The 27,950-nt window shown below is 43.6% G+C and overlaps 1 long non-coding RNA gene across 2 annotated transcripts in view; it reads right to left on the bottom strand.

Moving 5' to 3' along the window:
* Positions 1–1,118: 1,118 nt before the first annotated feature.
* LOC144330390 (uncharacterized) overlaps positions 1,119–27,950 on the bottom strand; it is a 69,445-nt gene continuing 42,613 nt past the window's right edge. For both annotated transcript variants that reach the window (XR_013396517.1, XR_013396518.1), the window contains exons 2-4: positions 19,616–19,771; positions 4,918–5,521; positions 1,119–2,305 (exon numbers count right to left, since the gene is read on the bottom strand). This is a non-coding gene — a long non-coding RNA (uncharacterized LOC144330390). The remainder of the gene's footprint in view (positions 2,306–4,917; positions 5,522–19,615; positions 19,772–27,950) is intronic.

Raw genomic sequence — 27,950 nt, forward strand, 5'->3', positions numbered from 1 at the left:
GTAAAGTGTTCAGCCACAAGCCATCATGGGGCAATTCCAGACATCCCAGGAAAAGCCATGGAAAATATGGGAAGTGGGGGAGTGGATCCTCTATAAAAATCTCTGAACATCAAACCACATACATGTTAGCTAAGAGCCAGTTCATCCATCCATTCAACAAATATTTGTTGAGTGCCTACTAGGTGATGGGCACAGGATCAAGAGCTTAGCGTACAAATCTTACTTGTTTTCACTTCATCTCAGACAGAGCAGAGGCTACAGTTCTGGAAATCTACGGGCACATCCCCTGCATCTTGGGCATTGGCTCCTTATGTGGGCACCCAAGAAGCATATTGGAGACCCTTTTAAGAAAGCAACCACTATCCTCTCAGGAGACCTATTGCCATTATTAATTCAAGAACATCTTGGAGAAATCACTTGCAGTCTGGGATGTTGGTTTGTGCAGAAAAATCTCTCTGTCTCATATGCCATGTGGTCATTAAAGCTTTTAGATAAAGCTTTGTCTAAAGCTTTTAGATAAATAAGCCCCAGACCAACTTGGCCTCCATTTCTGTAGCTATGGAAGTGGATTCTGGCTTGAATCACACAGACATGGGTTTCCCTTTGCCACAAGTCAGTCACATGGTTGACCTGTAGCCTCAGTATACAGATGAGAACTAGGGAATTGGCAATGTAAATTATCAAGAAGTACCATGAATTATTCTTTTTTCAGAATTTAAAAAGAAAAGAAAGGCAGGTGGTAGAAATGCCAGTCAGTTCAGAGTTTGCAGGTGGCTCCCAGGAATAGCTCCATCAGGGACCTGCCATGGAGCTCCAGAAGGGAAAGTTGCTGTTAGGAGCTGAGGACACAAGCTCAGGGTAACCATAGTAGCTCCCATGTAGGATGTGCCAGCTCCTGCTGCTCCCATAGAAATTACCAGCCAAAATTTGAGGTCCTGATGTGTTGACATGTGAAAGGAAGAGGAAGGGAGTTCCTGCAACAGAGGAGTGAATGTTAGCAGCAACGCATCCATAGAGGTCTGCAGCAACTCAATTCTTGCCTCCTCTGGGGAAATTATTCATCTGAGGGGCATAAGGCAGAGTAAGAGACCAAGGCAAGTTTTAGAACAGGAGCGAGTTTATTAAAAAGTTTTAGAGGCCAGGTGCAGTGGCTTACACCTGTAATCCCAGCACTTTGGGAGGCCAAGGCAGGTGGATCATCTGAGTTCAGGAGTTCGAGACCAGCCTGGCCAACATGGTGAAACCCCGTCTGTACTAAAAATACAAAAATTAGCCTGTGTAGTGGTGGGCACCTGTAATCCTAGCTACTCGGGAGGCTGAGGCAGGAGAATCACTTGAACCCAGATGGTGGAGGTTGCCGTGAGCCAAGATTGTGCCATTGCATTCCAGTCTGGGCAACAAAAGTGAAACTCCATCTCAAAAAAAAAAAAAAAAAAAAAAGTCTTAGAGCAGGAACAAAACAAAGTACTCTTGGAAGGGGGCCAAGAAGGCTCCTTGAAAGATTCAGGTGCTGTTTAGTCCTTGACTTGGGGTTTTTGTACATTGGCATTTTTCCTGGATCCCCATTTCTCCTCCTCCGATTCTTCCCTTGGGGCAGGCTGTCCTCCTGAGCAGTGGTCTGCCAGCACTTGGGAGGGGCTGCATGCACAGTGCATTTACTGAAGTTGCATGCATGCTCACTTGAAGCGTTTTTCCCTAATCAGTCCAGTGTTCCTAGAGGAAGGTCATCTACCAGTTAAACTCCACCATTTTGCCTCTTAGTGCACATGCTTGAGCCCACTCACCCAACCCCCGAGATCTTGTTGGGAAGATGCTGATCACCAGCTTCCATTGTTTTCAGTTGTTTTTGTTGTTCCCTGGTGCCAGCTGTAGCCAACTATTATCTTAGCAAGACAGTTTAATAACTGCCTGACCAGCACCTAATGGTTGCCTGACATTCCTCGGTGTCATAGCAGGGGGTTGAGAAGGCAGTGCTCTCCTGCCCTGCTGTAACGTTTTCCCACTCAAGAGTTCAAGACCCAATTCTTTGGGAAAAGGGATGAAGGTCAGTCTTCTCTAACTGCTTCCTGCTGAGAGAGGGGTGGTGGTGGTTGTTCTGTGGGTCTTGGACTCTTGCTAGCTGTCAGGGCAGGGTGGCTCCATGGGTTGGTGAAAGTGGTATTCAGCCAGGTCCGAGGGAAACAGGGGCAGGATTTGACCTCTGTCATGTCCCTCTGCTGGGCAGTCTAGCTGTCCTCTGTAGAATGGTGACTTGAATATTGAGAGGACGGCATCCCTCATTGAGGATCATCTGGAGCTTGATGACCTGAAGGCGAGAGGAGACAAATGGAGTTATTAGATTTATAGGACATGGACCAAAAAGGAGCAAAATACAAAGATTAATGAGTGGACCCAAAAAAAGAAGCAGCCAGGAGCATTATTTCCAGGTTCCCTCCCGATTTTGCCAACTCTGGGAGCCTTGTTCCTGTAAACTGGAGGCTCGATTTAGCAGTTGTCTGATGTTGTCTTGTATGTTTCCCAGTTGATTTACACAAAAGCAACATTTTTCATCTAAGGCTAAACAAATTGTACTGGCCATTAACATCTCTAGTCCTTGATTATTTTGGAGGATTACAGCTGCTAGAGTTGATTTGTTCTTGCAAGATTGTTAAGGTTTTGGCCATGGCCTCAATGTTGTTGATTTCCTTTGAGAGTTGGCTGTAGGTTAAGGAGGCTTTTGTGATTCCAGCAATTCCAGTTCCTGTACTGGCTATGATGCCAAGTCCTGGGAGAAAGGGAATTAATTGGATAGCCCTCTTCACCCTGGGCAAGATGGAATGCCAGTGTACTGGTACTGGAAGTGAGAGATTGCCAAGGGCTATGAAGATGTTCAGGGATCCATAGTCTATGGTGCAAGTTTCAGTCCAGTTAGTGGGAAGACGTTGGTGAACTAATTGGCCACAAAGATAGAAGATGCCTTGAGTTTTAACAAAAGTAGAGATGTTGAAATGAAATAGAAGTCTGGGCCTGGCACAGTGGCTCATGCCTGTAATCCCAGCACTTTGGGAGGCCAAGACAGGTGGATCACAAGGTCAGGAGTTCAAGACCAGCCTGACCAATATGGAGAAACCCTGTCTCTAATAAAAATACAAAAATTAGCTGGGCATGGTGGCACACACCTGTAGTCCCAGCTACTCAGGAGGCTGAAGTAGAAGAATAACTTGAACCTGGGAAGCAGAGGTTGCAGTGAGCCGAGATTCCACCACTGCACCGCAGCCTGGGTGACAGAGTGAGAATCCATCTCAAAAAACAAAAAAACAAACAAACAAACAAAAAAAGTCTGACTCTTTAGCTAGGGGTCATGGCTAATTCCATATTTTCCTAAGCTTTACTTAGAATCTAATGGCTTTAAAGCAGGCAAATTGTACAGTTATTAGGAGTTATAGTAGCAGTTTATGACCTTAAAGCCTGTAGTATGCCTAATGACCTTTGAAACGGTACATCTTTTATAAATTCCCTTTCACAAATCTTTTCACAAATTACATGGACTGGCTATGACATGCTTGGACTTTCTGACTTGTCCTAAATATCTCTCTTTTAAAACAACCAGTCATTTTACTTTATGGCAAGAATTTACCATACAAGATCCTTTCTCATATAAAATCTCTTTTCTTTATAATGTTCCTTACCAAAAATACCTCTTTACTTTTATAACCTTTGAATTAGGCAAAAGTCATTTTCCTTCTATTAGGAAGTGTGGCTTGCACTACATGGTGCTGTGCAAGTCCTGTGAAGGGGAGCAGATAAGGAGGTTATCTACATACTGTAGAAGTTATCCACTCCCTCCCCCCCTAAGAGATTGCTCAGTTAGATTTCTTGCTAGGGCTTGTCTGAATACGTTTGGGTTATTTTTAAACCCCTGAAGTAGGACTGTGCAGGTTAAAGTTATTGGTTAAAGATTTAGGTAGTTTTCCAAGGAGAAATAAGGCTATTAGAGGGAAAGATGAATTTAGAGGTTGGGTAAATATTAAGGAAGCACCCATCTTGGAAAGTATATTTTTGCCCCAAAGGGGAGTGAATTTTTTCTTTTGGAGGGAGGGGGTGCAATTTGCCCCCACTATCCTGTGGGGAAAAGAAAGAGAGATCAGCCTCTTACTGTGTCTATATAGAAAGAAGTAGACATAAGAGACTCCATTTTGTTCTGTATTTGAGATGCTGTTAATCTGTGACCCTACCCCCAACCTTGTCCTTGCAAGAGACATGTGCTGTGGTGACTCAAGGTTTAATGGATTTTGGGCTGTGCAGGATGTGTCTTTGTTAAACAAGTGCCTGAAGGCAGCTTGCTGGTTAAAAGTCATCACCATTCTCTTAATTTCAACTACCCAGGGACACCTACACAGCCAAACATTGCAGGGACCTCTGCCTAGGAAAGCTAGGTATTGTCCAAGGTTTCTCCCCATGTGATAGGCTGAAACAATGCTGCTAAAAGGTTTATGGAGATGTTTGCATATGCATCTCAAGGCACAGCATTTTCCTTTAAACTTATTCATGTCACAGGGATTTTTGTTCATATGTCTTACTGCTAATTTTCTCCCTTCGATGATCCTATTGTCCTGCCACTCCCTTATCTTTAAGATGGTAAAGATAATTATCAATAAATACTAAGGGAACTCAGAGACCGGTGCCGGGGTGGGTCCTCTGTAAGCTGAGCACCAGTCCCCTGGGCCCACTTTTTCTTTCTCTATACTTTGTCTCTGAGTCTCATTTATTTTCTCAAGTCTCTCGTTCCACCTAACAAGAAACGCCCACAGGTGTGGAGGGGCAGGCCACCCCTTCACTATCCCATACGATTTGGAGGAGAGTTGCTCAGAGAAGGAGGCTAGCACAGAGTAGGCAGCTCTTGAACCCAGAAGAAAAATGTATAATTTTACTTGATACCTCCAAGAGCTGTCCTTGGCTTTGTCCTGTTGATGGCGACGTCTGATTTGGAAGCCAGCTGAGCAGAGAGCTCCTTCAGCTCACAGCATTCAGGGGTTGGGATTCTGTCCCGGGGGCCATTTGGCCCTCAGAGCAGTCCCATTTTCAGTGGATGAGCTTGTGGCAGAGGGGTCAAACTGTGAGGGGCTTTTTCCCATTTATCCCCTTGGGCCAGTTTGCCTTCCAGCAGCCTGGCTTCCCATGCCAATGGCAGTTACCTGGGGGAGTGGCCTTAGGGCAATCTGGAGGGGGCTGGGGGCTTGTAAAGCAGCCAGTATGTGAGCTGCCTCTTGTCCTTGAGTTTCTCCTTTTTCTTAGCCCTGTCCTCCTTGTTCTGATCTTAGTCATAAAAGGCTGAGGAGGCTAATTTGAGGATTTCCTTCATAGGAGCACTGGATTCTAAGGCTGACTTTTGTGATTTTTTTTCTCAGTTCATTTTTAGGCCAAACTGTATTACTAAGGAAAACTAGCTTTTTGTTTTAAAGTTTGGGAGATCAAACGTTTCCGAGTTCCTAGGGATGCATCCAAGTGGGGTGTCCTGTGGTATGGAGACACAATTCCTCATCTGCAAAGAGAGAACAGAGGAGAAAAAGGAAAAAGAAGGTGTCCCATCTGTTATCCTTTTCTGAACACGGCATCCCCCATTCATCCTTAGGGTTCCAGAATGAGCCAATCTTACCAGGTACCCTTAACCTTGGTCCCATCTCATCACGATTACCCACTTGAGAACAGAGGAGATACTGGAGTGAACAGGGGACCCCTTATTCATCCTTGGGATTTTGGAAGAATTGGTCTTACCCAGTACCCCAACCATGCCTTCATCTCTGTTCTAATGATCATCTGTTCTGTGCCTGCAGCCTGGGATCAGTCTTCAATTCTGTCCTATGGGTACTTTTTTTTTTTTTTTTTTTTTTTGAGATGGAGTCTTGCTCTGTCACCCAGGCTGGAGTGCAGTGGTGCGATCTTGGCTTACTGCAGCATGATCTCGGCTCATTGCAGCACAATCTCAGCTCACTGCAACCTCCGCCTCCTGGGTTAAAGCAATTCTCCTGCTTCAGCCTCCTGAGTAGCTGGGATTACATGCACCTGCCACTGTGCCCAGCTAATTTTTATATTTTTAGTAGATATGGCAGTTTCCTTTTTTTTTTTTTTTTTTTTTAGACAGAGTTTCACTCTTGTTGCCCAGGCTAGAGTACAATGGTACAGTCTTGGTTCACTGCAACCTCTGCCTCCCAGGTTCAAGCGATTCTCCTGCTTCAGCCTGCTGAGTAGCCGGGATTACAGGCATGTGCCACCATGCCCAGCTAATTTTGTATTTTTAGTAGCGATGGGGTTTCTCTATGTTGGTCAGGCTGGTCTCGAACTCCCGACCTCAGGTGATCTGCCCACCTCAGCTTCCCAAAGGGCTGAGATTACAGGCATGGGCCACCACACCCGGCCTAGAGACAGGGTTTCACCATGTTGGCCAGGCTGGTCTTGAACTCCTGACCTCATGATCCACCCACCTCAGCCTCCCAAAGCGCTGGGATTACAGGCATGAGCCACGGTACCTAACCCTTATGGGTACTTTTGTCTCTTGCACCTGTGGCCTTGGGCTGGCCTATATCCTTGTCTCCATGACCTTATAGTGACTCTCACTCGGAGAAATAAAATGATGATCTCTTTTCTCAGATTCCCATTTCCGATGTTCTTTAAGTAGATGAGAAACCTGCTTTTTTACCAACTGCCACAAGGAGCTGGACTTTCCTCCCTTTGAATATGACCTTGAAGGTCTTGATGCATATTGAGAAGGGCATGGAAGTGATTAGAGAGATGAAAGAAAATTTGTATTTGGGGTTCCTCATCCTCCCAGGGCAACATGCAGAACAAACGCTTAAGCAGACAGGACAATCCTGCTACATGAGGAAGTGCGAGGAAGTGAGAAGGACACTCATGGAAAGCCTTCACACGCTCGCAAAGACAGTAACCCTTGGATTTCAGAGGGCAACATTTATTTACCCTATTGACATAAAGAAGGAACTTCTAGAGGACTTGGGGCTTAAGATAAGGGCTTGCAAATGTCAAAGAGGAATTTTCTCTCCTCCCAAAGGGATGCCAACTCAAAAAGAGCAAGTAAGTGGGATCCTTAAAGGACCCCAGAGTGAGGCCCTATCCAGGCGACAAGCTGTTTCAAAAGCCACCAAAACATCTTGACCCTGGAGTGTAACAGGGATGAAAAATGTATGGTAATTTATAAGGAGCTGGCAGAGCTGTGGTTGCAATTAGTGTCTGCCCTGGCAATGAGTCAACAGACATTTGCTGGGAGCCCATGTCTTTGCTGCTACACAAATACAGCAAGAGCCGCCAGTGCACAAATAACAAGGAGTGTGTGTTTTAAGGCAGATAAGGAAGTCAGACAGCATGCAAGGTGAAACCAGGGAAGAGGCAGACCTGCCCCTGAGGCAGACAGTGCAGAGGGTGCACAAGGCCATTTCAAAACACACACAGAGAAAACAGGAGAACAGGATGTGCAGGTTTTTTGAGAAAGAGCCTATTTTTGTTAAAATAGCAGTGGAAACCCCAGACATTCCATGGTCTCAGGCCTTAGCCCTACCACTCTCATGAGCCTCCTGTCCAGGAGAGCTGTTAGTGCCTCAGGTCTGCTTGTTGCAGATGCCAAAGTCCTTCCTACTCCCATGAGCCACCTGTCAGGGTGAGCTGAGAGATCAGCCTGCGGGAACAGAGCCACAGTGACCAAGAGGGATTGTTCCGAGGGTTGGCTAGTAAGCAGGAGTGTGAAAGGGGGAAAGAAAACCACACATGGGGGTTAAACATCCCCAGCCGAAGGTGAGGCTTGGCGGTATCTTGCCGCTGGGGACATATCTGAGTCACCACACCAAAGTATGTTAGCAGCAGCAAATCCAAATGGTTCTGCAGCAACTTGATTCTTGCCTCTTCAGGAGAAAAAGTTCATCTGAGGGACATAAGGCAGAGTGAGAAACCAAGGCAAATTTTAGAGCAGGAGTGAAAGTTTATTAAAAAGTTTCAGAGCAGGAACGAAAGGAACTACACTTGAAAGAAGACCAAGCGGGTGAGTTGAGAGATTCAAGTGCCATTTAGTTATTGACCTGGGGTTTTATACATGAGCATGATTCCAGCATCTGCATCTCTCTTCCTCTGATTCTTCCCTTGGAGTGGGCTGTCCTCATGTGCCAGCACTTGGAGGGGCTTCATGCACGATACTGAAGTCACGTGCATGCTCATTTGAGGTGTTTTCCCCTTACTACTTGAGTGTTCCTAGAGGAAGGTCACATACCAGTTAAACTCTGCCGTTTTGCCTCTTAGTGCTCATGCCTGAACCCACTCGCCCAGCTCCTGAGATCTTATTGGGAAGTTGCTGATCATCAGCTTCAGTTATTTTCTCTCTATTGGGAGACTGCCTTTCCCCGGCACCTGCTGCAACCAATTATTATTTTACAGAGAAAGTTTAACAACTGCCTGACCGTTACCTGACGGTCGCCTGACTTTACTGGGTGTCAGTTGTGGTGGGGGCCTCTCCTGCCCTGCTCATGTCTGCCTGACTCTCTACCCTACTCTCACAAGAAGACAGCTCCAGAAGGCACAAGCCCAGAGGAATCCTGGTTCCTTAAGAACAAACAGTAGCCAAATGAAGGGACCATGAATGAAGTGGCCCATTCAGGGCAGTGGAAAGTTTTGACTTCAAGAAAGAGAATCTACTCTCCTCCTTCTTCCCTGTCTTCCCAGCTACTGATTTGTAGTTTAAGTGAGACACTGAGAATCGGGCTTTGGTGAGACCTACCATTCCCAAATGCCGCCCAGTGTTCTGTAATTAATTCTCTCTGTGCTGCTGTGACTACTGATGCCTGTTAAGGTGCCGAGGAAGATTCCAGAACATTCACCAGTAGAATAACACATACTCACATAGTTTTGGGGCAAGTATTGAGACTTCCATGCGGGGCCAGGATTAGGTGAGGTGAGTTAGGTACTAACCTCCTCACAAAATTTAAAGGGTGCCAAAAAACAGCTGTGGTAATGAAGGTAAATACTATTCTAATACAATGTCTTAAAAATTCCAAATTAATGCAAAATAAACCATGCAAAACATCAAAATTTTAAATTCCATAGTAAGTACTTAGCACCATGCCTGGGACACAGCAAACTAGTAATTGGCCATGGCTTTTTGGAGCAACAGAGTTTACAGGAGTAAGGCAAGTCTCCTGCCTTCTAAGGGCTCCTTCCCTAGTTGGGAGGATCCAGCACATCGGCCTCCAGAACTCAAGGAAACAAGAGAAGTTTATATCAAGAAAATTAGGAAAAGGAACATTTCTTTGTTAAAATGATTTTTTTAACTCAGCCCTTTGCCCAGCTCTAACCACGTAACAGGTGCTTTCAGTGTTTGCAAAAGAAAGAATAAAAAGATAGAACAAGGCGGTTCATGGGTGCAGGTCAAAGGATAGTGTCCGGGCACAGTTCTGAGAAGTGCCAGTTGGGAAAGGATGATGCCTGGGCCTTCTCCTACCTCTCTGCAAAGGTCAACTGCTCTACCTGAGCTTTGTGCTATTTTTTTTTCCTTTTATTTAGGATTCTAAAAATATACGTAAAAGTAGAAAGAATCATACAGTAACGCCTCCTATGTATCCATCATATTTATCAATCATTATTGACATTTTGCTAATCTTATCCATTCTGCCTCTTCCCTGTTTAACTTTTCCTGAAATATTTTAAAGCCAATCCCAGATGTCCTGTCATTTCACCCACAAATACTTCAGTTTGTATCTCTGACAGAGAGAGCTTTTGAAAATGCATAGCTGCAAAATAGTTATCACATATAACAAAATTACAAGTGATTCATTAACGTCTGCTAATGTCTGCCAGAGTCCACATTTCTCCAACTGTCTCAAAGTGTTTTTTACAAACAACTGTTCAAATCATGATCCACAACATGTGACCTATGCTTTGCATTTGGCTGAAGTATGTCTTAAATCTTTTAAAAATCTATAATAGTCCCTCTCCCCTTTTTACCTCTGGAGGACAACCTGGCTATTTGCCCTGTAGAATTCCCTACATGGTGGATGTGATCGAGCACATCCTTGTTGTGTCCTTTACTGGGTTCCTCTAACCTTTTAATTTCCTGTAAGTGAAAATTAGGTCTACCGGCTTGATTAGATTTGGGTTGAGTGATCTGGGCAAAGAAAAAAGCTCATAGCTGGTACTGGGTACGTCCTATTGCATCAGCCCGGGAGTACATAACGACTGTTGTCCACAGTTTGTGAGTCAGAGTCACTCCACATAAGGACTCCCTTTAGCATTTCATCATCCACTGGAACTTTCAGCATCCAGCCATATTTTTTAGCTCATTCATAAAAGATAGAAAAATTCTGGCTTTCATTTAAGACAGGATTCCTCTGAGCTCTGTTTAGTGCTCTGACCTCTGGTTCCTCTTCTTGTCTCACATTATGTCTAAGGTTAGAAATGGATGGCTCACACTCCAAATGCAGTCTGGTGATGTGTTTTGTTTCAACTTCACAGTGTTTTTTTTTTTGATTTTTTGTTTTTTTGTTTTTTTTGAGACAGAGTCTCGCTCTGTTGCCCAGGCTGGAGTGCAGTGGCTGGATCTCAGCTCACTGCAAGCTCCGCCTCCTAGGTCAAGCCATTCTCCTGCCTCAGCCTCCGAAGTAGCTGGGACTACAGGCGCCCGCCACTTCTCCCGGCTAGTTTTTTTGTATTTTTTTAGTAGAGACGGGGTTTCACCGTGTTAGCCAGGATGGTCTCGATCTCCTGACCTCATGATCCACCCGTCTCAGCCTCCCAAAGTGCTGGGATTACAGGCTTGAGCCACTGCGCCCGGCCCACAGTGTTTTTTTTAAAACAGCTGAGACAATTATCTGAAGTGATGATAATATACATTTTTAAATATGCATTTTCGGCTTCCTTTGAAATACCAGAAATCCAGCAGCATTGACTCGTGGCTGACACCCTATAACAGTGTGCACTCTTGGTTGTCAGTCATCACTGCCACGCACTCCTGTAGCCCCCCAGGCTGAGGCTGAGCATCTCTTGCATCTCCCAGGGATCTGCAGTGTTGTTTTTCTTTGGATGGAGAACTAGTTCCATGTGCCAAGGTTACCATCAAAAGGCTGAAACCAAGAGATATCCTGGAAAGGAAGCTTGTTTTAAGAAAATCAGGAATAACGTTTGTTTTGACATTAAAAAAATGAGAATAATAGTCAAATAAAGTGTATCTGTGCCAAAAGAGTATGACTTGAGATGCCATTATGTTACTACCAGCCCCCTTTGCTTACTAATCTCTATGACATAGAGTTTGCAACCCCTCTTTTATCCTCTCTCGGTAAAATCATCCATTCCCATAACTTAGGTACCTTCTTGGGTATAAACTGAATCGTATTCCTCCCAAATGTATATTGAAACTGTAATGCCCCAGGAGCTCAAAATGTGTCTGTATTTAGAGATAGGATCTTTAAACAGATGATGGGGTCAAATGAAGCATTTAGTGGAGGCCCTAGTCTAACCCAATCTTTTTATCTTTAGAGACAAGGTCTCGCTCTGTCCCGCAGACTAGAGTGCAGTGGAGAGATCATAGCTCACTTTAGCTTTATCATTTATGCCAGAGGTTGCAAACTTTTTGTGTGAAATATCAGACCTTGGTGATGACCTTGAGCAGTAGGATATAAATAACTCCCACAAGCTTAGCGCTCCAATAATGGATTAAACTCCTGGGCTCAAGTGATCCTCCCACCTTGGATTCCCGAGTAGCTAGGAGGAAAAGCATGGCTAATTTTGTTTTTATTTTTCTTTCTTGTAGAGAGAGTGTCTCTCTTTGTTGCCCAGGCTTGACTAATGTCATTATAAGAAGAAGAGATTAGGGCACGCAAAGACACCAGGACACGCGTGCACAGAGGAACGACTATGTGAAAAGGCAGCAAGAGGGTGGCCGTCTGCAAGCCAACGAGAGAGGCCTCAGAGGAAACCAAACCTGTGGACACCTTGATCACGGACTTCCAGTCTCCAGAACTGTGAGCAAATAAATGCCTCTAAGCCACCTAGTCTGTGGTACTTTGCTATGGCAGCCCTAGCAAACTAACATACATCTCTGTGCTGAAAATCCCACATCCAAGTCCCCAGCCCACACTACTGTGCTAAAACTCCAGACCTGAATACCCTACCGCCTCCATTACAGGTTCAAGGAAAAATTTCACAGGGCTAAGCAGAGCTGCAGAGGCAGGAATTGACTATGGAGGGAGGATATAGGTGTGGCTACATTAGACAGTACAGTAGTGCACCCTATTCAGGAGGGATATGTTTCTAGACCTCCCAGTGGATGCCTGAAACTGAGGCTGGTGTGGAACCCTATGTATACAATGTTTTTTCCTTTACATACATACCTATAGTAGATTATAATTTATATATTAGGTGACAACAATAGCTAATAATAAAATAGAACACTTATAACAAAATGCCAGTACCACCTCCCTTGTACTTTGGAGCCATTATTCAGTAAAATAAGGTCGACTTGAACACAAGCACTGCTTCACTGCGACAGTCAATCTGATAACTGGAGTAGCTACTAAGTGACTAACAGATGGGTAGAGTATACAGTGTGGAAACGCTGGACAAAGGGGTGATTCACTTCCCGGGCAGTACAGAGTGGGATGGCAAGAGATTTCATTACACTACTCAGAAGGGTATGCAATTTAAAACTTATGAATTGTTTATTTCTGGAATTTTCCATTTAATATTTTTAGATCACTGTTGGCCACAGGTAACTAAAACCAAGGAAGGCAGAACCTCAGATATGGGGGAAACTCCATAAAGGGAAAGAAGTCTGAACAGGTAGGTTGTGTTGGGATTGTAAAACACTAAGAGGTAGTAGGTTTTCTGAAGACCACCCAAGATTTCAGAGTTGCATTTTGGAAAGTTTAATCACGGGACGGTTATCTTCCCTTATTAGGAACAGTTAACATGGCTTAAGAATGTTTTGTTGTTGTATTTCAATCCTGAATCCCTCCAACCAAACATTGCAGACCGCAATAAACATTTGTTGAGTTCAGTTGACCTAAGTCATTCCACATCAGAGCAAAAGGGCACTGCAAGGCTGAATTAGCATTGACCGGGTTGTGCAAACTGCCTCAGGGGAGAAGGCCTGAGTTTTGACTTAGGTCAGGATGAGATGTTGCACACGATTCACAGAAGGGGCTGGGGAAAAAACTAGAACGACAAGGGAAATTCTCCTCTGGAGCCTTTGGAGGGAGCATGCCCCTCCCAGCACTTCGATTTGGGGCTTCTGGCCTTCAGAACACTGAGAGAATAAGTTTCTGTTGTTTACAGTCACCAAGTCTGTAGTAATTTGTTGAAGGAAACTAATTTGGTAGACAACCAGATTAGAACCACACATATATAGTCAACTGATTTTCAACAAAGGTGCAATGTAATTCAATGAGAAAGTAATAATCTTTTCAAGCAATGTCGCTGGAACAATTAGATATCCAAATGAAACAAAACAAACCTCAGCCTCTACCCCCACAGCATATATAACATTTATGTGAAATAGACTATAGACCTGAAAGCTAAATCTATAAAACTTCCAGAAGATAACAGAAGAAAAAGTTTTTATGACCTTGTAGGCAAAGATTTAAGACACAAAAAGCACTGACCATAAAAAAAAATGATGAATTAGAATTCATAAAAATTCAAAATGTCTTCAAAAGACACCATTGAGAAAGTAAGAAAAAAAGAAGAAAATATTCACAGTACATATATCTGACAGTTTGTGTCCAAAATATACCAAAAACCCTCAAAACTCAGTAATAAGACCAACAACCCAATTAAAAAGGGGAATGGCAAAAGACTAGCAAAGAGACTTCACCAAAGAAAATATAAAAATCACCAAAAAGTCCATGAAAAACTGTTCAACATAATTAGTCATCAGGGAAATGCAAGTTGAAACCACAATGAGATACCACTTCACACCTAGAAGAGTGGCTAAAATTAAAAAGTTAATACCTAGGGCTAGCAAGGCTTACTATCCTTGGTGCAAAAATTACTTTTAATGGCAAAAACCACAACTATGTTTGCACTCACCTAATAGAACACTCATGCCCTAATGGCAAGAGTGTAAAATGGTACAGATGTTTGGAAAACAATTTGGAAGTTCTTACAAAGTTAAATATATACTTATCATATAACCCAGCCATTATACTTCTAAGTATTTAGTTCCCCACAAAATGAAAACATGCATACACACACACCAAAAAAAAAAAAAAAAAATGCTTACACAAAAATGTTTCTACCAGCTTTATTCATAAAAGCCGGAAACTGAAAACAACCCCAAGTCCATCAACAGGTGAATAGATAAACAAATTGTAGTATAGCCGTCCAATAGACTACTCAGCAATAAAAAGGAATGAATTACTGATACACACAACATAGATTAACCTCAAAAACACATTACCCTGAGTGAAAGAAGCCAATCCGAAAAGGGTATGTGGCTGCATTCCTAAGAAGTTCTAAAACAGACACAGTCCATCTATTGTGATGGAAATCAGATCAATGGTAGCCTGGGGTTGTTGATGGGAGTGGAAGTGACTGGGAAAGGGTGCAAGGGAAATGTTTGGGGTGCTGGAAATGCTTTTATCTTGATTGAGAAGGTGGTTATATGGTAAATTCATTTATCCAAGCTCATCAGTCTGTACACTATGATTTATATACATGTAAATTGTACCTCAATAAAGTTAACTAAAAACACATTTCACCTCTGAGTTTTTTGTTTCTTTAAGCACTGTGTGAGTCCGTTCTCATACTGCTATGAGGAAATACCTGAGACTGGGTAATTTATTTTAAAAAAAGAAGTTTGGTTTTATTTTATTTTGTTCTGTTTTTGAGATGGAGTCTCAGGCTGTCACTCAGGCTGGAATTCAGTGGTGCAATTTCGGCTCACTGCAGCTTCCACCTCCCAGTTTCAAGAGACTCTCATGCCTCTGCCTCCTGAGTAGCTATTACAGGCGTGTGCCACCACACCTGGCTAACTTTTTGTATTTTTAGTAGAGATGGGGTTTCACCATGTTGGCCAGGCTGGTCTTAAACTCCTGACCTCAGGTGATCTGCCTTCCTTGGCCTCCCAAAGTGCTGGGCTTACAGGCGTGAGCCACCACACCTGGCCAAGAAAAAGAGGTTTAATGGACTCACAATTCCACATGGCTGGGGAGGTATCACAATCATGGTGGAAGGGGAAGGAGAAACAAAGGCACGTCTTACATGGTGGCAGGCAAGAGAGCATGTGCAGAGGAACTGCCCTTTATAAAACCATCAGATCTTGTGAGACTTATTCATTAACACAAGAACAGCATGGGGAAAACTTGCTCCCATGATTCAATTACTTCCCATCGAGTCCCTCCCACAACACATGGGGATTATGGGAACTACAATTCAAGATGAGATTTGGGTGGGGATACAGCCAAGCCATATCAAGGACCAAAACTAAAAGGAAATTTTACATAACGAATGTCTCAGATGTCATTTATATGAATGGAGGTAACAAGGAGTAGACTAAGTTTAAAAAGACAGATGAGGCTGGAATATGACTTTGAAGGATTTTACCAGTTCTACTAAGGTATTTGGACCTTATGGTAGAGGCAGTGAGATAAAAATTTTATGGATTACATTCTATCTACGCTGTCATTATATCTTTATAGGGAAATGCATTTAATTTTCAATATAGGCTATGGACGCTGATGCTTACATCTTCTACACAGGAAGTATGCAATTTATCAATATGCAGCTGGGTTAGCAATCCATTCAAACAAATTCTGTTCATAAATATGTATGGATTCAGGTGTTTCATTTGTGATACCTAATTTTGCTTACACAACAGCACTGAAAGACAAGCACATTATATTAGTTAGTATTTCCTGCATAATAAGCTACTCCAAAACTAGTGACTTTAAAAAAACAACCACTTACATAGCTTACCATTTGGCAGGTAGACAGTTATATTGGGCTTAGCTGGGAGATACTTCTAGCCTTATCTGGGTTCACCTTTGCCTTTGTACCCAGTGCTGGGTTAACTGGAGGCTGGCTGATTTAGAATGGCCTTTCTTGGAATGGTTCCTTTCAGCTCCACGTGTCTCTCATCCTCCAGCAAGCCAGGCCAGATCTCATGCATGGCTACTGGGCAGAGTTCCAAGAGGGACATGTGCAATGTGTCTTCTAGAACCAAGACTCAGAACCAGCACCTATCATTCCATTGGCCAAAGCAAGTTAAAAAGGAATGGGAAATGGACAGCACTTCTTGATAGGAGGAACTGCAAAGCCCACTGCCAGTGGTGAGCATCTGGGGAGGAGTGGAGGATTGTGACCATTTTTACAATTGACTAAAATTATTATCTCCATTTTATGTAAAGAAAAAACAAGATTCAGAGAAGTTAAGTAACTTTTATAAGGTCACACAGCCAATAAATTACAATGAGTTGCTGGGCTTTGATTCCAACTCATTTCTATAGCAAAATGTGGATCCTCATTTTAAGGAACTTACAGTATTTTATGCTGCTTAATCCGTTCTTCCATCCCTCTATAATGTTATAGAATCAACCGATCAGGGGATGAAGGAACAGAAAGTTTATGAGCAGTAGATATTTCTGAAATGATTTCAAATGTGACAGATTATTTCCTGAGATATAAATGGAAAAGAAATTCACTTCCTTTTGGTGGCATCGGGGGCTGAAAATGTCCCCAGCGAAGATTCCATTTGCCCCCACATTTCCTTATCCTTCATAAGAAGGGGAACATATAAAAGCCAAGCAGGCTCTTGACCCAGAGCTGGCTGAGGATACAGCGCACACACATCCATGGTTGCATCTGCAGTGTTTGGGTGCAGTCACAGGCAGCTTCAAAGGAAAAAGGAAAGGGAAAAAACCTTCTCTCTGTAGCTAGGCTACCAGTTCCTGTGTAGATTTCTCAAGATTCAGGCAAGAGGACATGTGGAGAACTTCCCCATGTTTAGAAACATCAGATGGTTGCCAAAACAAGCCAATTTAGAACTGAGCGTGACAAATGCACATTTGAGGTTGAATGTCACCTGGGGAACCCACTGTTTCTGAGATCTCCACAATGGGGTGGGGTGAGGCATAGCGGAGAATGCGTTCACTGAGCACCCGGCCAGCCTGGGTGGGGCGGGCACAGCCCGGTTGCTACAGGACGTGGGGCAAGACATGGTATCCTTGGAAATATACACATATACATTGACATTGACAAAAGGAGGAAGTGGCAAGGAAAGAAATGTGGAAACCATCAGAGCTGAAAGTTTTTGTCTCTAAATTTGCTTGTGTGTGAGAACTAGAGAAAGTTGCTTACTGTTGCCTCTGTACATTTGAATGGGTTGATTAGATCCTTGTTACCAAAGTAAATGGAGGGCCACGGTGATCTCCAAACTTGCCCAACTGTAGGCGGCACTCAGCTGGAACGTTTGTGCACAAAACACCTGGGCCTGCATCAGGAGATTCTGATTCTGTAATAGGTCAGGATGGGGCCCAGGAGTCTGTGTTTCCTGAGAGCTCCAGACGGCTGTGATTCTCAGGCAAGCAAGGATGTACCAGCGTGCGGCTTTGCAGAGCTTCCTGGCTAAACATACACAGAACATCTTTGAGGGGAGGGGTGTGCTCTCTTCTTGGTGGAAGGCAACATACTCAAGGACTGGTCAGTATCTTACCACATCTATAGTAGGTGTGATATTCCAAATATGTAGCTACAACAAGGTACAGTCTCTGGCCACTGGGATCCCTGTTCTGCTAGGTGTCTACTCTTTGCACAGTTACTACACTTTGAGAGAGTCTGGGGTAATCTGGGGCAGCAGGATAAGGCTGGAGGCCTCCACAGACTTAGGCCTTGGTGATATATCACCTTATAAGGAAGAAGTCCAACATTCAGCATAGCTAGATGGGGGTGTCCCTCTGAATAACAGAACTGCCTGAAATACATTCACTGGGCACCATTTAGGAGGTTTTTGAGGTTATAGGAAAAGCCTGACATTTGGAGTCCCAAATCTGTGTGTTCCCACACAGGCACTAGCATGTACTATGTGATGCTGGCTGTGTGGAAGCTTCAGTTTCCCTGTCCCCAAAGGAGGGAGATGATGTGTCTTATTTCATAAGGTCACGGTGAGTGTCTAATAGACAGTGGAGCCCCAAGCACTTTCATCAGGTCTATAGCAGTGTACAAGTGTTGGTTTACTTCTTCCCATCATGAAATTTAAAGACATCTTGGGTACCTCCGTGTATACATTGTTTGGGATTTTTGTTTTGTTTTTTCCAATCTGTGAAATGATCTAAGAGTTCACATACAGATCCATAATCCCTTATCTGAAAGTTCAAAAGCTTCAAATTCCAAAAGACTTCCCACATTTGGTGGGACAATCTGACCTCCCTGAGTTTGTTTCCCAGCTAAACCTAACATGAGGCTTTTCGTGGTTTGTGTTTGTCACCTGCTTATGGTTTGTTCCAGAGTTACTAGTGTGTTGGCTTTGGAGGGCTTTCCAAACTCCCCTAGGGGTGTTATATAATGCAAGTTATATGCATACATTATAAGATATGAAAGTCCTGAATTCTGGAATAATCTGATCCCAGTGGTATCAGAGAAGGGACTGTGGACCTGTCACTTCCCCACTAAAAGTTATGGAATTATTAGCTTTAAAGGGAGCCTTTAGGATCACTGTACTCATGTCAGGAGTCTTCTACCACATCTCTTAGACATCTTCTAATTGCTGTTTGAAATCTTCCAGAACCAAGGACTTTACTGAAGTCCCAGATACTCATTCCACTGTGGATCACTTCTTCAAAGGACTTCCAGCATCTGCACCAGTGCAAAATAAAAACATGGAGAAAAATGCCACTTAAGGTACTAAAATATAAAGCTTTCCTTCTCTCTCTCTCTCTCTCTCTCTGTCATGGAATTTTTTTTTTTTACTTGCTATTTAACTTTGTAAGCAAAGAAAAATTAAAATGTTAAATGATTAGCATAAATTCTGTTCATCTTGACATTGTGCATTTCCAGTTTTAAATGCAAATAGAGACATTTAACTTACATGTGGAATCACTGATATTATGCAATTTGTATTTTGTAGCTTATACGTGTATATGTATTTCTTCTCACCAGTACAGCTAAGACAGAATACCAAATTAGCTGAGCTATTTTAATTCAATTCTGTGTGTGTGTGTGTGTGTAGAGACAGGGTCTTGCTATGCTGCCCAGACTGGTCTCAAACTCCTGGCCTCAAGTATTCCTTCCACTTCGGCCTCCCAAAGTGCTGGAATTAGAGACGTGAGCCACCATGCCCAGCCCCTTCATGTCTTGATATGGGCACATTCTACCCAAACACTACCCTCCTCTTCCTGAGGAATAAAGAAGGACTGAAAGGAAAGGGACCATCTTTCCTTGTCCTTCTATGCCGTCATCGTCACCCTATGTGGTTGGTCAATACAGGGAAGCAACATGAATGAGAATGGATGTGACAAGATGCCTTGATTGTTCCTGTTTCTTAGAACACCACTGCCTACCTTGTGCCTTCAAAGCAAGTTCTGGTGTGAAAAGAAAATGTGACCCCTTGGGGGTGGCAGAGTCCCCCATTCAGTCGTAGCTGTAACACACTTACCTCGTGCTCGCTTTGAGTCTCACCGATCACTGACGCATCGTGGGTTCAGAGAGCATCTTGAACGCTCTGTGTGAATGAGCAGCAAGGGACAGAGACACACATGTTGCACTTCCCTCCTCGGGTCACAGTCATGCTTCAGTGTCCCATCAGATTTCACTTACAAAACAAATTCAAAGATAAAAGTGTTAAGAATTTCAAGGCAGCAACAGCACAGCCTTAATCCAAGCACTAGGCCTTACTGAGCAAGGGGTCCTGTGGGGCTGCCCAGGCCACTCACCCAGGAAGCTGGGCCTGCAGGGTCTACAGAGGTGGGTTGTTCCGGTCCTTTCTATGTTTGGACTACTCAACTTTAGGGCCCCTGAGGGAGCCCGTATCTAAGTCACCTAAGGGTTCTAAGTGGGGGAAATTCATGTGTGCAGTTGTCAGGGGCTGAAATGACTTTCTCTGCTGGCCTTAACGGATGAAAATGTAATGTCTGGAAATATGACTGCCATTTTATGACCATGAGGAGATAAGCCTAAGGACCAAAGCTAACATGTCAAAAGTGGCAGAGCAGAAAGCAGTTCGATCCTCATTATTGAACCACAGGACTAAACAACCCTTTAGCTGCCTTGCCTCAAGAATTCTTACTATATGAGATGATAAATGCCCTTCAAGTTGAATCTACCTTTGGTTGATTCTTCTATTAGTGCAGGCAATAGCATCAAATCCCGTAACACAGACACAACCCCACATTTGCAGGAGCTGTGTCAGCCTTGATGCTGCATCCCCTGTACTTGGAGGTGTGTGTTCCGCAACCTGACTTAGACCATCTTCCTGGTGGAGAGGAAGGTGGAGGTAAGTGCCTAATGCAGTTCTCTAACTTATCTACCTGCCTTGTTCCCAGTGTAGTAACCACCTCGCCCTTTCAGTTGCATTTCAGGCACTTCAACCAACCTAAGATGAGCACAATCTGTGTGCCACTTGCCAAGACCAGGAAGGCAAAGAAAACATGGGCCTTGACCTCAAGTTGCTCACAGCCAGGCTGGAAAGAAACGTTGACAAAGATTGTCATTAGTGTCTAAGATTCAGTTCTCTGGAAAGGAACTGTAATATGGAGAACCAGATTCAGAAAGGTTACTGAGTATTGCTCTCGAGGGATACACCAGTAGGAAGAGAGGAAGACAGAATTGGGAAGAGAGAAGTGACCCACATTGTGGTATAGCTGAGACCTCAGACAATCCCACGTGAAGCTCTGGAGCTGGGGAGGCCCTTCAGAGTTGCCCCAAATTACAGTAAATGGGCTGGATCTTCATATCCCTGATCAGTCAGTCATCAGCCATGGGCTGCCCCTGGGAGACAGTATAACAGCGGGTGAGACACAGGACGGTTCCCAGTGAAGGATGCAGGGCAGGCTGGGGTGCCAGGGGGAGGTGGGGCCACAGTCCATGCGCAGTTACAATGAACAAAGGAAGGCAGCTCTGACATGAATGATGATTGAGATTTTTATTTGCATTAATGAGTGAAATAAAAGTGATATTCCCAGCAGGGGGATGGGCATATTGCCTGAAGAGGGAACCTTGATTAGGCTTTATAATATTCATATCAGTTAGGTTGATCATATAATTTATCCAAACTAGGACCCTTTCAAGAGAGAAAGGGAACATTATTAATGATTACATCAGTACAACGGCTTCTGTGCACTGTTCTCATTTTACAGATGAGGAAACTGAGGCACAGAAAGGTTGAGAAACAACACCATTTGCTAACCAGCAGTGGCGAAGAGCCAGGGCCAGTTTTCACACTCTGACAGTCTTATTCCAGTGACTAATTCTCGACAGTGTAGAGATAGAGTTGGCAGAGTTGGCGATGGATTGGCTAAGGGGTCTAAACTGGGAGGGCCAGACGGGACCCTGGCATTCAGGCTTGAGCAACTGGGAAGATGGTGGGACTCTTGACCTGAGAGGGTGTCAAAGCGCAGGGAGGGGAGGGAGGAAAAGGGGATCTCAGACCTTCAGTGAGTGGCAGTGCAATCACTCCGCTGGCTTCTTTTATTTTTTGAGACAGGGTCTTGCTCTGTCACCCAGGCTGGAGTACAGTGGCACAATCATAGCTCACTGCAGCCTCAAACTCCTGGGCTCAAGGATCCTCCCACTTCAGCTTCCCCAGTAGCTGGACTACAGGCACATGCCGCCAAGCCCAGCACATACTCCACGCCTGGCTAAATTTTTTATTTTTTGTAGAGGCTGGTCTCAGCATGCTGCTCAGGCTGCCCCACTGGCTTCAGTGTAATAAGTGGAAACTGAAAGATAGCTTTCTCAAATTATTCATGATTATTGTAGAATCATCCAATATAAAATAATATCTTATCTAAAATTATTCAGTCTTTTTGAACCAAAGCTTCCTAGTGATGCACCCCCTGCCCCTATATACTTTTTTAGGTTGGGGTAGATAGCCACAGTACCTCACCCTTAGGTAAGTATCTCAAGAGCCTATTGGTGCCCCAATAGCTACGGATGCTGTCTCTTCTCACTGTGGACTGTATTTGCTATAAGGGCTCTCTCAGAGCAAGGAGCTTCCAGCCAGAGGCTCACCCTCTAGCGATGGGACAGGAGACACAGCATGCAGTTCCGTGGCGTCAACAAGGGTGCCTGGGCTGTGAAAGCTCAGAGTTCTGCTCCAAATGGGACATTTCCTTCTGGGATTGGTCCTCCAGTGACATTGCTGCTCACGTCCTTTTGATCAGTTACATGCAAACTTGCAAACCCTCAGGGTTGATCTTATATACTGTGAGTGCATACATTGACTCCGCTACCCCCATCCATTTGGCCATGGGATTTCCTGATATGCAAATTGGGCAACCCTTAGAACAAGAGCTGATAAAATGTCATGGCCAGAATTGAGACTTAGAGTCCCAAATGATACACTTAAGCATGTTGTAGAAGGGAAGCTGAGAAAATAAGCAAATTTGGAAAGACTAAGGATTCAGCCCTGCATATGATTAGTTTGAGGTACCAGTGAGGCATTCAAGGGAAATGTGTGCCCATGAGAGGTTGACTTTGTAGTCTAGGTGTTTAGAGAGATCTTGGTTTTCTATAGAAATTCGGGGATCATAAACTGGTTCATGGTTATTATCTGCCACGTGAAAAGTATTGGCATGGAGAGTAGCTAGAACAGAAGTATGAGGCCCTACAGCATTTAAGGGTTGGATACAAGAGGAGGAGCTGGAAAAGGAGTTCGAGGAAGAACAGGTGGGGTCAGAGGGGACCCAGGAGAGATGACTGTCAGAGAATGCCCGGGAGTGGGTTTTAAGGGGGAACAGTCAGTAGTATAAATGCTGTGGATAGGTGTACAAGAGAAAGTCTCCAAAGCACAGGTCACATTTAGACATATGCAGGTCACCATGGCAAGGACCAACTTCAGTGAGTGGGGGTAGGGGCAGGGGCAAAAGCCAGAAGATTGGTTGAAGAACGAGCAAGAATGAGTAATAGGAGTTACAGAGGGTAGATAATTTGTTTAAGAAGTTGCCTGTCAATGGCTGGTGGGGGTGACAAAAAAAAAAAAGCCCTAGTCGGTGGGGCATGATTTCAAGAGAGACATTTTCAAAGATTAGAGAGCTACGCATGTTTTTCACTGATAAGAACTAATAAGGAGATAGAATGGGGCAGGCTGAAGACACAAGAGAGGGATGAAGCATTGAAGAAGCTGAGATCCAGAGAAGGAAGACATTAACGACAAGAATGAACAATTCCCTGCTCCCTCCACGAACGGTGCTTTTGTGGATGTCTGTAAATTCCACAACCCGAAGAACAGGTCAACTAAAAGGACAACTACAAAACCACTCAGCCTGCACCATCAGTGAGTGCCAACTATGAAATAGAGATTCTCAGGGAGAAAACTCAGCACAAAGAAAAGCAGTGGTATGGGGGAAGTCCTCCACCTATCCATCCATCTATCTGTCTAGCTATCTGTCTATTTATCTGTCTATCCATCCATCCACCACCTCAGCCACCCATCAATTCATCCATCCATTGATCCATCCATCTATTCATCTATCCATCTATGTACCCATCCATCCATCTACCCCCTCACCACCAACCTACCCATCCATTCACCCATCCATCTATTTGCATATGAATGAAAATATGGTGAAATTAAGCAGCACGAAGGACACAGACCTGGAGGGGTTAATGACTGAGAGGGCTAGTGAGGCTAACGTGTGAGTGCTGCTGGCTTCACTCTCTGTGGTCATTAACTTGCTCGTAAGTCTTTACCTCCATTAGCTGGGTGACCAGCAAGCCAGATCAATGGGACCATGGACATACTGCTCTAGAGCTTTCCTTAGAGCCAAAGTCCAGCTGTCTAGACTTGTGATCTGCCCTTGGGTCAATCTGTGAAGAATAGGCTATGTGGGGTGACCGGAGTTCAGTTAAGAGCTCCGATTTCTTGTCCTAGTTCTGTCATTGCCGTGTGATCTTGAGGATATCTGTGCACCTTCCTAGGTTTCTGCTTCCTCATTTGTAAAATGGGAGAAATATGGGCCGGCAATAGACGATCCCCAAAGCCCTTTTCAGCTCTGAGGTTAAAAACTATTCTAACCCAATTAAAAACTGATCAAAGGACTTAAATAGACATTTCTCCAAAGAAGATATACAAATGGCCAACAAGCATTTCAACATATTAGTCATTAGAGAAATGCAAATCAATACTTCAGTGAAATACCACTTCACACACACTAGGATGGGTATAATCAAAGAAATGGAAAATAGCAAGTGCTGACAAGGATTTGAAGAAATGGGAACCTTTGTATATTGATGGTAGAAATGTAAAATGGTACAGCCAGTGTGGAAAGCAGTTTAGTGACTCCCCAGAAAGTTAAACATAGAATTACCATATGGCCCAGCAATTTTTCTTCTAGATATATACCCAAAAGAACTGAAATAAATTCAACTAATAAATACTTAAATAAATACTTGTGCCTAAATAGTCACAGCAACACTATTCACAATAATCAGCAGGTGAAAACCGCCCAAATGTCCATTGATGAATGAATAAACAAAATGCAATGCAGTACATCCATACAATGGAATAATATTCAGTCATAAAAAGAAATGAAGCACTGATATATGCTACACTATGGATGAACCTCAAAAACATTGTGCTAAATAAAAGAAGCTGGCTCACAAATTATATGGCTCCATTTATCTGTCTTTTGTTTGTTGTTTGCTTGTTTGAGACAGGGTCTCACTATATTGCCTAGGTTGGCCTCAAATTCCTGGGCTCAAACCATCCTCCTGCCTTAGCCTCCTGAATAGCTGGGATTACAGGCATGTGCCATAGTGCACAGTAATTACATGGCTGCAAAAATATCCAGAATAGTTAAATCCAAAGAGACAAAAAGCAGGTTGGTAGCTGAAAGGGGTTGGGGAGAAAAAGGAACAGGGAGTAACTTACTGGACAGAGAGTTTTCTTTTTGGGTGATGAAAATGTTTTGGAATTGGATAGCAGTGACGGTTGCACAATAATGCGAATATACTAAGTTCCACTAAATTGTGGGCTTTAAAATGATTAATTTTATGTTAATGTGAATTTTGCCTTAATTTTTTTTTTTTTTTTTTTTTTGAGATGGAGTCTTGCTCTGTCACCCAGGCTGGAGTACAGTTGCGCCATCTCGGCTCACTGCAACCTCGACCTCCCGGATTCAAGTGATTCTCTTGCCTCAGCCTCCTGGGTAGCTGGGATTACAGGGATGCACCATCATGCCCGGCTAATTTTTGGTTTTTTAGTAGAGACAGGGTTTCACCATGTTGGCCAGGCTGGTCTCAAACTCCTGACCTCAAGTGATCTGCCTGCTTCAGCCTCCCAAAGTGCTGGGATTACAGGTGTGAGCCACCGCACCCGGCCAATTCTAGAATCTCTTCATGACAAAACAAAACCTATGCAACTCCTTCAAGTCCCTGTTTTGGAATTAGTCCTGGCCACTCCAGGCCACCTCTCCCTCTCTCACATCTGATTAATGGGCTTGGAGTTCACAACACCAGACGTCACATTCCTTCCTTAAAGACTAAGTTCGAAGGTCTCTCTGCCTTCCCTTTCCCCATTTCCATCTCAGGATATCTTTAACCTTTTTTGGAAGACGCCCTTCCCTAATTGAGTAGAATGGAGACACTTCCGGAGCACCTATTTTGGGAATTAGCCCAGAGTGTACACAAACAACCACCATATAGGGAGACATTCTTGGGTGAAGGCATTCTATGGCCAGAGGTGAGAGGTGAGACCACAGAGCTTTGAGGAAATGGACACTTTAAAGTTTGGCCAAGGCGTCCGTCCAGGTTTCCTGTGGTCTGAGAAGTGGTGGGGAAGTTGATGTCCCAGCTTTGTGTAGCTGCACGGACATGGATATGGAAATCAGTCACACCCACGCTTTTTATCCAAAAGAGGGACCCTTGAGCAAATTGATTCATAACCAGGAGGCACTATTTTCAGCCTTCTTTGGGAGTACAAATGTTAGGCTGGAAGGCAGGGAAAGCGGTGGAGGAACAAAAAAGAATAAACTGGAAATGGGGGAGAGGGCTAAGCAGAAACAGTATGGCTGATTCAGTGGGTGACCTTCAACAAGTCCCTTCACTTCAAATTTAAGTCGAGCTGGTTGGATTAAACTAGACAAAAGGAAGAACATTTTAAATGCCAGTGCAAATGAGTTTGTGATTAAACAGAAGCAGTCACGCAGTTCTGTTGATGCTGACACTGCTGAAGGCCTTGTGAAGGGACCTGCAGGTCTTATGAACTGAAGGGGGCCAGGGATCAGCATAGTCACAGACCATAACACTCATCAGGAGTAAAAGATGATATCAAGACAATATCATGTAGTAAAAGGCGTGCAAGTGTGAGTCTGGTAGATCTGGACTTGAGCCACTAGTTTTATCCATTAAAGATAAAACACTTGCACGCCTTTTACTACCTTACTTGCTCCATCTACAAAATGGGACACACACACACACACACATATATATACACACACACACATATACACATATATATACACACACATATATATACATATACACACACACACATATATATATATACACACACACATACACATATATATACACACAAACACATCACACACACAAACACACCTACACACTTATTAAGGTTGTGGATATGAGAATAATGAATGTGACATGACTGGAACATAGTAGATTTTAAATAGAATAGTGTCCGTTATTTTCCTGGTTCAGCCCTTCACCTTCTCTCAATGTGAATTTGGGCGCCAATCAGACCATCATGAGTCAGACCCCTGGAGGGGCCACCCCCTTAGGCATATCAGAAAGGTAGGGTGAACAACATTTAGGCACCTTCCCTAGCACCCCTTCTGTACACACCAAGAGCCAAAAAAAAAAAAAAATAGCATTCCTGTTCACTTTACTTCTGGGAATGTATCCAAAGGAAATTACTGGGGAAGAAATGAAAAAATCACATACATACAGATACTCCCTGTTATAGGATGGTTTGACTTAGGGTGTTTTGACTTTACGATGGATTTATCAAGACATAACCCCATCATAATTAGAGGAGCATCTTTCTTAAAAGGTTAGCTTTTTCTTAAAAGGTTATTTATCATGCACAGCAGAAATGTCTATTAAAAAGCCCAGGAAATATGACTTGTTGATGCCTAATACTAATAGGTTAGTGTAAAAGTAATTGTGGTTTTGTCATTGAAAGTAGTGGCAAAAACCACAATTACTTTTGCACCAACCTACTATACATTTACGATGATCAATGTGATAACTCTGTAGAAAGATGAAAGCACGTAAATGTCAAGGTTTTAAAAGTTGGCCATAAAACTGCATGTCTACTAGGATATTGACTCTCCAGCTTAGAGCTAAAGAGTGCAAGGGGCTGTGGAGAAATGTAAACAGTTGGCGCACTGGAGGACTAGCGTTATGGGTATAATATTTTTGGCATGATAAAACTGTTTAATAATAAATTTCTTTCTTATTTCTTTTAATGACATGAACTAGATGGTTTCTAAGACTTCAGCACTCTATAGTTAATTTGCTTCTCTTTATTTCCACTTACGTTTCCTCATCTGTAGAATTACCTGGTAGTTTTCTAGCCACAATCCTTAGATTTGTTATCTAGAGCTACATAACAAATTATCCCCAAATTTAGCAGCTTAAAGCAAGCATCTGTTGTCTCACACAGTCTCAAGCGTTGGGAATTGAGGGGAGGCTGAGCTGGGTGGTTCTACTCAGGGTCTCTCACATGGGTGCTGTCAAGCTGTTGGTTGGAGCTGTAGTCATTTGAAGGCTCAACTGGGGATGAAGAGTCCATTTTCAAGCTCACCACA

The sequence above is a fragment of the Macaca mulatta genome, chromosome 7 (assembly GCF_049350105.2).
Source record: "Macaca mulatta isolate MMU2019108-1 chromosome 7, T2T-MMU8v2.0, whole genome shotgun sequence".
In the NCBI taxonomy this organism is placed as follows: domain Eukaryota; kingdom Metazoa; phylum Chordata; class Mammalia; order Primates; family Cercopithecidae; genus Macaca; species Macaca mulatta.